The sequence below is a fragment of the Carcharodon carcharias genome, chromosome 9 (genome assembly GCF_017639515.1).
Source record: "Carcharodon carcharias isolate sCarCar2 chromosome 9, sCarCar2.pri, whole genome shotgun sequence".
Classification (NCBI taxonomy): domain Eukaryota; kingdom Metazoa; phylum Chordata; class Chondrichthyes; order Lamniformes; family Lamnidae; genus Carcharodon; species Carcharodon carcharias.
This window is the reverse complement of record NC_054475.1, coordinates 124,417,073-124,431,563: the sequence shown is the minus strand read 5'-3', so window position 1 is coordinate 124,431,563 and position 14,491 is coordinate 124,417,073. Positions and strand designations below refer to the sequence as shown.

Genomic DNA, 14,491 nt, shown 5'->3' with positions numbered 1-14,491 from the left:
GGAGCTTGAGGAATTCTCCCACACCTTGCTTTATGGTTTGACAGTGAAACCCTTCCTCTCCAGCGTGGAGAGATGGTCAATTCCACCAGTGGTTTATGGAACCTGGCATCATGCAGGATCTGTATAATAAACTTGGAATGCAGGACTAGTTTGTTGTAAGGAATGGTACACTTTATTTACAGATTCCAGATGAGGCTACATGCTTGTTCCAAGAGCAAGGCCAAAAAAATCTTCATCCCTAAGATTCCCTGCACTTAGAGCTGATTCGTCTGTACAGTCACATGATCCCCATAACAGTAAGAATACAATTACTGTATTCCTCCCCCTTTAATTTTATTTTACCCTCTTATTTACAAAAACATTTAACCCATATTATATACAATTATACATGGTTCATGCCATTATAAATGTGGTCTTTGAGGAGGTTTTCAGATTCAGGTAGAGCGACGTAACTCTACAACTTGAGGGCCTTCCATTGGATCGACAATGCACAGGAACTACAGCTTCAGGAACACCCTTAAACAATGGCAGTTCAAATTATTTACTTCAAGAGACATTCAGTGTGTCTATTCTTTGTCAATTTGGCACCTCAAGGGTCAAAGGTTTGACTTCGATTTCAGGTGGATTAACTGGTTGTTGGAGGGTTTCTCAATTCTGAGATAATCCATGTGTTTCCTAACAATCCTGTTTTCCACTTCGACTTGATAAGATAAAGGTCCTGTTTCAGAGACATTTTTACCAGGGACCCATCTCGGTCCAGTTGCAAAATTTCGTGCAAAAACTCTCTCCCACAATAAACTCTCAACCTTTACTGTGAACATCATGATTCAATTGTTGACTACCCTGGTTTCTCGCCACCTTCCCCTCTAAATTATGGAATACTAGACTCAATCTTTTATGAAGTCAGCGCTTCATTAACAATTCTGAAGGTGTTAAACCAGTGGTCACATGAGGAGCCATGCGATAGCTGAACAGAAATCTTGACATTTGTGTTTCCAACATTCCCTCTGGTTGTTTCTTCAAGCCTATTTTAAAAGCTTGTACTGCTTTCTGCTAGCCCACTGGATGAGGAATGACATGGTGCTGTTTTGACATGTTTAATCCCATTTCAGTTCACGAATCTTTGGAATTCAGCACTAGTGAAAGCAGTACCATTGTCTGACACAATAACTTCAGGAAAACCATGAACACTGAAACTCTGGCTCAGTTTTTAAATGGTTGCAGACAATGTAGGTGATATCACTTCAAACACGTCAATCCACTTTTAATGCGCGTTGATAATCACATGAAACATGGTACCTAGAAATGGACCTACATAGTCTATATGTATCTAACCCAGGGTCAGTCAGGCCACTCCCACGGATGCAGTGGAGCTGAAATGGGCAACTTCTGTTGTTGCTGACACTGGAGATAGTGTTTCACTATGAAGCTCTGTCAATAGTGGTTCTCTTCCTTGCAAAGGGATAACGACTCTTGCTCCCTATAACAAGATACCATCTTGACAACTCTGTTCAGATCTACGTACAAAGAATGGTTTTAATTCTTCAGCGACTTGTGCATTTGACCATCCTTGCAATACCTGTTCAAGCACTCTTGCTAAAACTGGAGCCCGATTTGCCCAATTCTTTATCTGTCTCATGCAGGCTGATGAGGAGTCCAGGAAAGTCAACACAAGTACTACCCTTTGATGCATTGGAACGTGCAATACTGTGGTAATTTGAGGTGTAATACACCTTTAAGAAAATGTGAGTGGATTGAGCACATGACTGTAAGACCCAATAGCTGTGTAGCAAGGGCTAACATGTAGGCTATAGTAGGGTCTGGCTGGAGAAGCACACATCATGTTAGTGCTCTGTTATTTGTGTTAATAAATAGTATGTGATTCATTTTATATTGGTCTTTGCATCTGCTGTATATTGTAATCAACTCACCTGCCAACAAGTAAGCATACAACTGGACCACAAGCAAAACAACCCATATTCAAACATAACAAATAACATCTGGCAAAGGGAGTGGGCTGAGGGCGTCTGCATTTGCTACATGCACATTTGGACGGTACATAAAAGTGTACTTGTATGCTGACAAAATTAAAGCCTATCTTTGAATTCTAGCAGAGGCTATTGGTGGGACTGCCTTATCTTCACTAAACAAACCTAAAATCTGACACTATAGTGAAGTGTCGACCATACAAATATCGATGGAACTTTTTTACTTCAAATACGATAGATAAGTCCTCTTTTTCAATTTGTGAGTAACCTTTCTCAGCTGCAGAAAGGATATGTATCCAGAATCCTATCGGCCTTTCAGATCCATTCTCCATCTTGTGTGATAGTACCGCTCCCAATCCATAGGGAGATGCATCACAAATGAGTGTCAAGTCATTAGGCCGGTCTTAGTGCACTAGCAGGCACGATGAGTGTAAAATTTTCATGACTATCGTGAAGGCTTCCTCTTGCTGTGCCGTTCAAGATTATCTGTGGTTCTCCAATAATAAATGTAAACTGTGATAGATTAGGCAAAAATTGACTGTGATAGTTTGCCATGTCCAAAATAGACTTGTGCTCCGTGACATTGCTAGGAGAGGGCACTACCTTGATTGCCCTGACTTTCTCCTCTAATGGATGCAACCCTTGGGCAGCCACTCAGTGACCCATATACACAACTTCATTTGCTTGGAAAGTGCACTTATCTTTTTTTAAACGAATGCCAGCCTCTAAAAATCTCTTCAGAACGTCTTCCAGGTTTACCACATGTTCTGCTTCCATGGATCCTGTGATCGGGACGTCTTCTAGGTATGCTACAATTCGGGGAAGTCTTGCAGTAGGCTTTCCATGGTTCCTTGGAAAATCGCACAGGCTGATGGCACACCGAGGGATAGGCATGTACAGGCCCTTGTGCGTGTTTAAGGCAACATAACTTCTTGATGTGTTGTCCAGCTTGAGCTGTTAATACACATGCAAGTTTAGAAAACAGATCTTCAATCCTTGGGATTGAGTATTTGTCTAATTTCACTGCCTTGTTCAAAGTTAATTTATAATCTCCACAGATGGTTTGATCTGGTTTCATCACAGGGACTATGGGCGCTGCCCATTCTGAAAATTGGACTGGCTGGATTATTCCTAACTTCTACAAATGACATAATTCCGCATCTAACTTTTCTTTTAGAGTGTAAGGCACAGTTCTTGCCTTAAAAACAGGGTTATTGCTTCAGGGTCCACATATATTTAGCTGGCAGACCTTTTATTTTCCCCAACTCATCTTGGAATACTCTGTCATACTTTTTCAGCAACTCTGAAATTCCTCCTGTCCTGACCTGAAAAATTTCTGACCAGTTTAGTTTGATTTATTTCAATCAATCACTGCCCAGAAGTCTAGGTCTTTCTCCAGTTACAACAATTACTCGCAGCTGGGCTGTCTGTTGCCTCTAAGATACAGGGACAGAGGTAATGCCTTTCATCTGTATTGCTTCACCTTTATATGTTTTTAACTGAGTAAAAGTTTTCTTCAAACTCAATACCTTGGTAGCTTCGCTGAAGTATTTAAAGATGTGTTGTCCCACCACTGTGGTTGATGCTCCTGTGCCAACCTTCCTGACCAGAGGCTTTCCATTTACTTGAAGGTTAACAGTGATTGTTCAGTTTTCCTGGCCTTCAGGTTGTATAGGGAATAGATATCAGTATCAGCAGCTTCAGGTTCATCTGTATTGTGCACTTCATTGAACTTGACCTGATGTTTGAATGGCTGCCTTGATCTAATCCTGCACTGTTTAACAACCTTCCCTTTTTTGTGGCAGTAGTGGCATTCTGCAGGTTCCCGCCCTAGCTGCAGCATGGTATCATGTTGCACACTCTCAGCACTCCCCATTGCTAGCGCTATCTCCATGGCGTGCTTCAGGTCTATCTCAACTTCTGCAAGCAAACGGCGCTGAATGGTGTCATTGTTTATGCTGCAGACAAAATGATTTCACATGTTGTTTAACGTATCACCGAAGTCACAGTGCTCCATTAACTATTTTAACTTCACACTGCATGTTGTGATCGACTCACCTGGAGCCCTTACTTGAGAGTTAAACTTGAATTTTTGCATGATCATGGGGCTTTTAGGCTGAAAATGTCCTTTCACGAAGTCCACTTGCTTGGTGGAGGATCTGGGATTTGGTGCATTCAGAGCCATCAAGCTACGGATTAGGTTATTGGTTTTGCTCCCACAGACATTTCGGAGAATTGCCTTCTGTTTCTCTTCCACTGTTATTTCGTTAGCTACATAGTAGAAACATACGGGTCAATCCTACCAAAGAGAGGCATTGCTGGTGAGTATACTTTTCTTTCTTCCCTTAAATATTGGAATACTCACAGTCATGAGGAGAGGCGCTACATCGGAGCTATTTACCCTCGTCGCCAATTGTAATGAACTTACAGTGCAGGACTAGTTTCTTGTAAGAAACAGTGAAGTTTATTTATAGACTCCAGATGAAGCTACATACTTGTTCCGAGACCAAGGCTAAAAAGCTCCACCCCTAAGATACCCCACGCTTAGGGCTGATTCGTCTGTACAGTCACATGATCCCCATAACAGTAACGGCAGAATTTAGCCCTCGATGGGCGGGTGGGCCCCACTGGCTCGGCAGTAGGCGGGCAGCCAAACTCCACCGCTGCCATTTTGAGTGGGTGGGTCATTTAAGGTCCACCCAGCGGGCTGCCCCGATCGCTGACAATGTCACACGAGATGGGACATGTTAATAAATATTACATAAAGTTTATTAAAGTTTTTAAAAACAGACATGAAACCTCATCCCGCCAGTGGATGAGGTTTCATATTTTTTCAGAAGCCCGCTGGGGCTCCTGGCCTGCCCGCCAACCTTAAGGTTGGACGGGCGGGTCCTTTAATTGGGTTAATTATCCTGTCAATAGCCTCAATTGGCCATTGACACGTAGGTGGGCGGACAGCTGATTTCCCTGTCCGCCCACTTTCCTGAATATTTAAATGGGGCGGGATGATGTCGGGGGTTCCTCCCAACTTCATCCGCATCATTTTTGTGTCGGCAAGCAGGCCCTGCCCCCAGCTTGCTACGGAAAAATTCTGGCCTAAGAAATAGTTAAAATCATAATTACTACCATCTGATAACTGAGATCACTGCAGTCATGGCAGCTTGTAAAGAATGACAACTTTTAAGGAACTGCTCAGGCAGTTGTCCTGGGAGCTCTGGGCGCCTTACTTGGAAGGAGCTGGCAGTGTCTCCGATGACCAGAGATTTGTCCTTCACCAGATTACCCGGTGGTTCTGAGCAGTTTCCCCAAGTTAGCAGCAAGGGGATCATGGAGCGGAAACCTACTGGCTTCTCTCAGGATAACAACATTGCTGCTCCCTCCCCCACAACACCGCCATTGCTCTTGCTGCTGCCTGTGAGGCAGGCAGCTCCGACTGCTGAAGCCAATGTGATATGGTGCAGCCTGCGGCAGAGTGATCATGGCCCACAGTCCTTCGAGGGACTCCGAGGAGGATGTCTGAACTGTCCTTTTCAGATTCTCAGCAACATCCATCTCGTGTACTATTGCCATTGGGGTTGCACTTTATGGAAGAGCAAATCTAGCTCACCACTAAGATAGGCACTAGAGTGAATAGGTTAAAATTCGTCAGCACTGTTGGTTGTGTCGTGTGTCCATTGTTTATTTTTGAAGTAGATGAATTGCATGGTGATTGAATCTTTTTTAATGTGATCTTTATGGGGAAGGATTTGAAAGGATTGAATATAGATGATGGACTGACTGATGGATCCTAAGCCATCGAAGGTATGATGGAGTCTGATAGTGGAGTACATCTCCAAAAGTGCTCTTCAATTAGATGGCAGTGCTCATCTCTCCCAGGTGGGCCGTCTACCTGGAAAGAACTAGTGCTACCCTGGTCTACCTCTTTTTTTTCTCTTCCTCCTTCTCCTACTCCTGCTCTTCTACTTCCATCTGAGTTGACTGCTCTGGCGCAATTGCTGACGGTAATGACTGCTCTCTTGTTACCTTCAGATTGTGGAGCCTGCGGCAAATTAGGAAACTTTCTCAGCTGAGTACTGCAGGCCACTTCCTGATCAGTCAAGGCACCTAAACCTCTGATTCAGGATCCCAAGGATCTGCTCAATGGTAATCCTGGCGGCTGAGTGGCTCTTATTGGAGGAAATGTTCCCAGGCTATTGGAGGTGGCGTTGGAAGGGTGGGCCGCAAAATCAGCACAAGAACCATTGGGCTTGAAAACTGACTTGCTCCCACTTCTGGACACTTTTTCCAGGGACAGGATGCATGTGCAGATAGCAACCCATCTGTCAGCAATGGGAAAGCCATTGAGATAATTATGGAGGCAATTAGCAGGCATTTTTGGAAGGCTATACATTTTTCCAGTCACACACAGGACTCCACTGTGCAGCTTGTCCATCTGCAGAAGGTGAGAGCAGAGTACAGAATCGTGGCACCATGGAATGCATATGCAGTGGTTGCTTTAAAGGGAAAAATTGTCAATCCTCAAGACATCTGCAGGCAAATGCTTGCTACTGCTTGCATGTCACCTGCAAATGGATCCACATGGCTGCGGGGAACTGGCTGCTGGTCCCATAAGCAGGATGGTGCCTCCATCTTGTGCTGCCCTCTCCTCCATTCAGCTCAGCAGCAACACAGCATTCACAGTGAGCCTGCTGTCCGCTCTTCATTTCGAGCTCCCTGTTTGGCTCTTGCGCATCCTCGGGCTATGTGCTATCTCTAATTGGACAGGGCTGCTGGAGGCGGCTTCTTAATTAGCCTCCTATGGGTAGATCGCACCAAGTACATGTCCTGGTTCGCAATTCGGAAATCAGCCTGTTGTGGGCTCACAACTCAAATGGGAAAATTCATCCAATTTTATGAGTACTCAGCTGGTGTCTGGGACTTCCTCAAGGGCAACATATTCCCCCCGTTGGGCGGGGGGGGGGGGGTGCAGTGCGGGGATGGGTGACCTTCCGATTGGCGCCCCAGGTCGGGGGGGGGGGGGCGGGCACAGCCATTTTAACTGGGAGGGCCAATTAAGGCCCGCCCAGCGTGACGTCCGCTATAAGCTCCCTGTGTGGGTGGGTGGGCGGGAATTCCCTCAGCCGGGAGTGCATCTTTCAGGCAAGAGTGCACAGATCTCCCTGAGGCAAAGTACTGCCTCAGGGAGATCAGCTCTGATCTAAAACCTTTATTAAACATGTTTAAAAGTTTTCCCTGCTGTGTCCCCTCATGTGACACTGTCACATGAGTTGGGACATGTCCATAAGTTTTATTAAAACCTTTCTTAAAAATTTAAATACCCTCATGAAACCTCATCCTGCCCATGGATGAGGTTTCATGCTTTTCCCGAGGCCTGCCTGGGCTCCCGGCCTGCTCACTACTTAAGGTTCGACAGGCAGGTCCATCAGTGAGATTAATTAGTTTTTTAAAGGCTGTCGACAGTTCGATGGGCGCGCAGCTGAATTGGCTGCACACCCGCCAAATTGAAAATCTAAATGACGCGGGGTGATGTTGGGACACATGCCTGATGTATCCCCACATCACTTTACATGTCGTCGAGTGGGCCCCACCCCTCCACTCGCCGACTGGAAAAACCTGCCCCAAGAGTCATGAGCAATGAGTCATGGAGGTCTCCAGCACAGAAGAAGGCCCTTCAACCCATCGAGACTGCGCCTGTCAAACAAGTACCTAACTATTCTAATCCCATTTTTCAGCACTAGGCCCATAGCCTTGTATGCCATGGCATCGCAAGTGCACATCCAAATACTCCTTAAATGAGGGTTTCTGCCTCTACCACTCTTTCAGATTCCCACCACCCTCTGGGTGAAAAAATTCTTCCTCACATCTCCTCTGAATCTCTTGACCCTTACCTTAAATCTATGCCCCCTGGTTATTGATCCCTCCACCAAGGGGATAAGTTCCTTCCTGTCCATCCTATCTATGCCCCTCATAATTTTTTACACCTCAATCATGTCCCCCCTCAATCTCCTCTGCTCCAGTGAAAACAACCCCAGTATATCCAATCTCTCCTCATAACTAAAACTCTCCAGCCCAGGCAACATCCTGGTAAATCTCCCCTGCACTATCTCTGGTGCAATCACATCCTTCCTAAAATGCGGATTCCAGAACTGCGCACTGTGGCCTAACCAGCGTTTTGTTCAGTTCCAGCATAAGCTCCCTGCTCTTATGTTCTATGCCTCGACTAATAAAGGCAAGTATCCCATATCCCTTCTCAACCACCTTATCTACCTGTCCTGCTACCTTAAAGGATCGGCGGACATGTACAATATAGTCCCTCAGATCCTCAGTACTTACCAGGGTCCTACTATTCATCATGTATTCCCGTGCCTTGTTTGTCCTGCCCAAGTGCATCACCTCACACTTATCTGGATTAAGTTCCATTTGCCACTGATCAGCCCATCTAGATTCTCCTGAAATCCAAGGCTACCCTCCTCACTATTTACCTCCCCACCAATTTTTGTGTCATCCGCGAACTTACTGATCAACCCTCCTACATTCAAGTCTAAATTGTTTATATATACCACAAACAACAAGGGACCCAACACCGATCCCTGTGGAATACCCTGGACACAAGCATCCAGTTTCAAAAACACCCCTCGACCATCACCCTCTGCTTCCTGCCACTCAGCCAATTCTGGATCCAATTTGCCAAATTGCCTTGGATCCCAAGGGCTATTTACCTTTGTTATCACTCTCTCACATAGGACTTTATCAAAAGCCTTGGGGCAGAATTTGGCCGTCGGTGAGCTGGGGGGTGGGGCCCGCTCGCTGACGCGTAAAATGATGTGGGATGACATTGGGCGGAACCCCCGACGTCATCCTGCCCCATTTAACTTTTCAGAAAGGCGGGGGCACAGCAAAATCAGCTGTGCGCCCGTCGACCTGTCAATGGCCAATTGAGGCCATTGACAGGATCATATAAACAATTAAAGGACCTGCCCATCCAACCTTAATGTTGGCGGGCAGGCCAGGAGCCCCGGCGGGAACTAGAAAAAAACATGAAACCTCATCCACCGGCGGTATGAGGTTTCATGCAGGGTTCTAAAAAGTTTAATAAAGTTTTACTGTAATTTATGAACATGTCCCATCTCCTGTGACATTGTCACATGAGGGGGACATGTTAGGGATTTTTTTTTTTCTTGTTTTTAATCTTTTTAAAAGTGTCACCAATCTCCCTGAGGCAGCATATTGTCTCAGGGAGATATGCACTCTTTTGTGCGCATGTGCGAAAGAGTGCACTCTTGCTTTTGGGGAATCCCCCCGCCCGCACAGAAAGCGCTTCCCGCTGTATGTCACTCTGGGCGGGCCTTAATTGGCCCGCCCATGTAAAATGGCGGCGGGTCCCGCTTCTCCAGTGGGGATTGGCTCATCGCCCGCTGGAGATTGGGTCGGGCCCGCCCGCCCGACAGGCAGAAAATTCTACACTTGCTGAAGTCCAAGTTGACTACATCAAATGCATTGCCCTCATCTACACACCTAGTCACCTCTTTGAAAAATTGGCCAGACATGACCTCCCCTTATCAAAACCATGCTGACTGTCCTTGACTAATCCCTGCCTCTCCAAGTGTAGATTAATTCTGTCCCTCAGAATTGTTTCCAATAGTTTCCCCACCACTGAGGTTAGACTGACTGGCCTGTAGTTCCCTGGTTTACCCCTTCCTCCCTTCTTGAATAACGGTACCACGTTGGCTGTCCTCCAGTCCTCTGGCACCTCTCCTGTGTCCAGAAAGGTATTGAAAATTATTGCCAGCACCCCTGTTATCTCCTCCTTTGCCTCACTCAACAGCCAGGGAGACATTTCATCTGGGCCTGGAGTTTTATCCACTTCTAAGCCTGCCAGACCACTTAGAACCTCCTCCTTTTCTATGTTAATTTCTTTAACTATATCACAGTCCTTCTGCCTGATTTCCATACCCATGTCGTCCCTCTCACTTGTGAACATTGACATAAAGTATTCATTTAGAACCCCATCTACATCTTCCAGCTCTACACATAAATTACCACTATGGTCCTTAATGGGCCCTACTCTTTCTCTAGTTATCCTCTTACTCTTAATGTACTTGAAAATAACTTTGGATTTTCCTTTATTTTACCTGCCAATGTTTTTTTCACACCCTCTTTTGGCTCTCCTAATTTCATTTTTAAGTTCCCCCCTACACATTCTATACTCCTCTCGGGCTTCCCTGTTTTGAACCCTCATCTCTGCCATAAGCCTCCCTTTTTCTCTTTATCTAATCCTGTATGCCTCTCAACATCCAAGGTTCCTCTGGATTTGTTGGTCCCACTCTTTGTCTTTACTGGTATAAATTGGGCCTGTACTCTCCCTATTTCCTTCTTGAATGAGTCCCACTGCTTTGACACAGATTTACCTAAATATAGCTGCTCCCAGTCCACTCTGGCCAAATCATATCTGATCTTATTAAAATTGGCCTTCCCCCAATTTAGAACTCTGATTTCTGGCCCATCCTTGTGCTTTTCCATAACAACCTTGAATCCAACAGAGTTATGATCACTATCTGCAAAATGCTCCCCCCACTGATATTTCTACCGCTTTCTCGGTCTCATTCCCTAAAATTAAGTCAAGGAGCGCCCCCTGTCTTATAGGACCTTCTACGCACTGGCCTAAAAAGCTCTCCTGGATGCATTTTAAGAATTCCGCTCCCTCTAAACCTATCACACTATGACTAACCTAGTTAATGTTGGGGAAGTTGAAATCCCCCACTATTACTACCGTATTAGTTTCACACTACTCTGAAATTTGCCTACATATATGCTTTTCTGTTTCTCCAATTTGGGGGCCTATAGGACACTCCCAGCAATGTGATTGCTCCTTTATTGTTTTTCAGTTCTACCCATATGGCTTCATTTGAACGTTCTATGATCTAATCCCTCTCTTACTGCTGTAATTGATTCCTTGATCAATATTGCGATACCCCCTCCTCTTTTACCTCCTTCCCTGTGTTGCCTGAAGAACCTATATCCTGGAATACAGAGCTGCCAATCCTGCCTCTCTCTCAACCATGTCTCTGTGACAGCAATGACATCACTTCCATGTGTTAATTTGTGCCCTCAACTCATCTGCCTTATTCGTCAGACTCCTTGCATTAAAATAAATCCCACCCAACCTTGCCAAACTCCCTTCTGCCTTAACTAGCCTATAATTTCTATGCCTTTCAAACTCACTTGCTCTCTATTCTAATTTTTGCTGTGCATCTCTCCCTGTTAAACCTCCTGTAAGGATCCCATCCCCCTGCTAAATTAGTTTAAGCTCTCCCCAACAGCAGTAGCAAACCTCCCTGCAAAGATGTTGATCCCATTCCGGTTCAGGTGCAACCTATCCGCCTTGTATAGGTCCCACAGCCCCCAGAAATGGTTCCAATACCCCAGAAATCTAAAGCCCTCCCTCCTGCACCATCTCTCCAGCCTCACATTCATCTGGGCTAACCTCCTATTTCTATACTCACTGGCGCGTGGCACCAGAAGTAATCCAGAGATTACTACTTTTGAGGTCCTGTTTTTTAATCCTAGCTCCCTAAATTCTGCTTGCAGCACCTCATCCCTCTATGTCACTGATACAAATATGTACCACAATCAATTGTACTTGTTTTCCCTCCCTCTTTAGAATGCCCTGCAGCCATTCAGTGACATCCTTGACCCTGGCACCAGGGCAGCAACACACCATCCTGGAGTCAAGTCTACGGCTGCAGAAATGCCTGTCTGTTCCCCTTACTATCGAATCTCCTACCACTATTGCTCTTCCCCTCTTTTTCTTCTCCCTCTGTGCAGCTGAGCCACTCATAGTGCCATGACGTGGCTGCACTCCCCATAGGAATCATTACGCTCACCGTTTTCCAACACAGAAAAATGATTCTCAACTGAGATGCACCCTGGGGATTTCCTGACTACCTGCCTGACACTTTTCGTCTGACTAGTGGTCACCCATTTCCTCTCTGTCTGCACTTTCATAAGCTGTGGGGTGACCACATCTAAAAACGTGCTATCCATGAAACTCTCAGCCTCGCGGATGCACCTCAGTGCCTCCAGCTGCCGGTCAAGCTCTGAAACTCAGAGCTCAAGTAGCTGCAGCTGGTGGCACTTCTGCACACGTGGTCGGTCAGAGCGCAAGGAGCATCTAGGACTTCCCACATGTTGCAGGTGGTACATAACATGGGACTGAGCTGCCCTGCCATGCCTCTAGTTGAAAAAAAACCCTTACTTTAAGTTAAATACAGTAAAAAAATATTACGTTATTTATGTAGTTTCAATAAAAACTAGAACTCTTACCTTTCCTTAGCTTAATCTATTTTAAACTGGAGAAAAAACTGGAGAAAAACACTTACCCACTGCTCACCAATCAGCTCTCACCTTTGTGTTGACATCACTTTTTGAAACTTCCCCGCACTCGCGCTGGTTCTGCTCTCTCCGCCACTCTCTTCTGCTGTCTTGTGATGCCACTCTTGTTATTTTCAACAAGAACTGACTGCAGAACACTCTTTGCAGACTGCTTCACCACGATGCTAACTGCAGGACACTTTTCCCAGACTGTTTCACCGTGATACGATGGCACGACACTCTTCCCAGACAGCTTCCCTGCGATGCTGATTGCAGGACGTTCTTCCCAGACTGCTTCACCACGATGCTGACTGTAGGACACGCTTCCCAGCCTGCTTCACCGTGATGCTACTGCAGGACACTCTTCCCAGAATGGTATCCTTCGTCGCCTCATACCCATTCATGCACATTGCACTGGGACTCAAAGATCTGTGACACAGTTGCTTGTGCCATTATAAACCCATCAACCTCTGCTGGCAGGCATTCTCCTGCCATTAGTCATAGATAAGTTTCTCATTGAGGGACCGGAATCCCTGTTCCTGTACATTTCCAAGTTTACATTTGGGGCTCCAATGCTTCATGTAGAACCAGGAGCTGTCTTTGGAACTCTTTTCCCAAAAAGGCAGTGGAAACAGAGTCTTTGAATATTTTTAAGCCAGAGCTAGATAGGTTCTTGATTAACAAGGGGGTGAAAGGTTACTGGAGGTAGGCAGGAATGTAGGGTTGAGGTTACATTCAGATCAGCCATGATCTTATTGAATGGTGGAACATGCTCGAGGGGCCGAGTGGCCTATACCTGCTCTTAATTTGTATGTTCGAACACCCTTTACAAGGTGCCAATAACCAAGCATTTCTTTCTTTTGGTGACTCATGTAAGGTGTCCAATCAGATAGAGTAACTCAACACTTACTCTTTTTAGATCCAGTCCTGAGAGAAATTTCCAGGAGAAGTGTTGATAGGAAGTTGCTGAAGTCCACCAATCTGTCTAAAAAGTCTTTTCCAAATGCAGTGTAGTCAGTTGATGAGTCCATTGTAGTCAGCAAGTGAAAATTGAAAGTTGAGCATAGATTTAAGTTGCACTCAAAATCCTTATAATGATTTATTTTGCTCCTGTTCAGCAAGTTGCTGTTAGGACAGGTTATTATTTGAAATGACCTTTAACAGGGAACGCAATTGTCAATCAGTCTCTTAATGATCCTGATTAATGTTCCCAATGCGTTTCAACTTCTTTATCAATGGCACTTGCACAAACAGTGTGCAAAACAGGCATTTCAGCTTAGAATCTCATCTTAGACATTGACAAAAGATATTACGTACCTAAATTATTGGGCCAAATTACCCCTTTTATATAATCTTATTATTCATGAGCAAGTCATGATAGCAAAGGAAAATGTTGCATTATTTATTAATCTACGTTAACATATTGCGATGTGTTAACCTGTAAGACAGTATAACTATTAACATACTGGTCAGCAAAGGATTGAAGTTCTGTTGAAGGGTCATGAGGACTCGAAACGTCAACTCTTTTCTTCTCCGCCGATGCTGCCAGACCTGCTGAGTTTTTCCAGGTAATTCTGTTTTTGATTGAAAAATATGTTTGCACTGGGCATGGAAATTCATGATGCTGTCATGAGTTTCAAATCATTAACACAAATGTACTTGCACTCACTGAGAGCTGGTGGCAGTGTTAATACAAGATCCATATATGTACAAAGCAGCTCCATAAAGTTAATACGTATTATTTGTAACATAGCAAGGTTCTGTAATTTTAAAGGTCATAAATTTGGAGTTCAGATAAACTTCAGTCCTTTGGTTTTAATCCAACAACTGGATTATTTTCTAATTGCTCCCATGTCTGCCTGTCTATTTATGTCTAGTTTCCCAAAAATATTCTCTTTCTAACACTGTTTCATCCTTTAAAACTCTTTGTAAAGACTAACCCTTGGACCAAACTTTTAACCCCCCTTCCTAATCTCCCCTCCTGTGTCTGTTTCTGCCAAACCTCTGTGAAATGGTTAGGATTATTTTTAAAATGCAATGCAACTGTTATTGAGAAAGCCAACAACATACGACTATGGGCAACTCGTTCTGTGTCAGGAAATCCAGTACATAGGTTCAATGAAGAGCATGTC

At 44.8% G+C, this 14,491-nt stretch overlaps 1 protein-coding gene across 1 annotated transcript in view; it reads right to left on the bottom strand.

The window, feature by feature from the left end:
• Nucleotides 1-14,491, bottom strand: part of LOC121282464 (sodium/hydrogen exchanger 2-like) — a 196,807-nt gene that overhangs the window by 136,850 nt on the left and 45,466 nt on the right. The gene's annotated exons all lie outside the window — the stretch shown is intronic.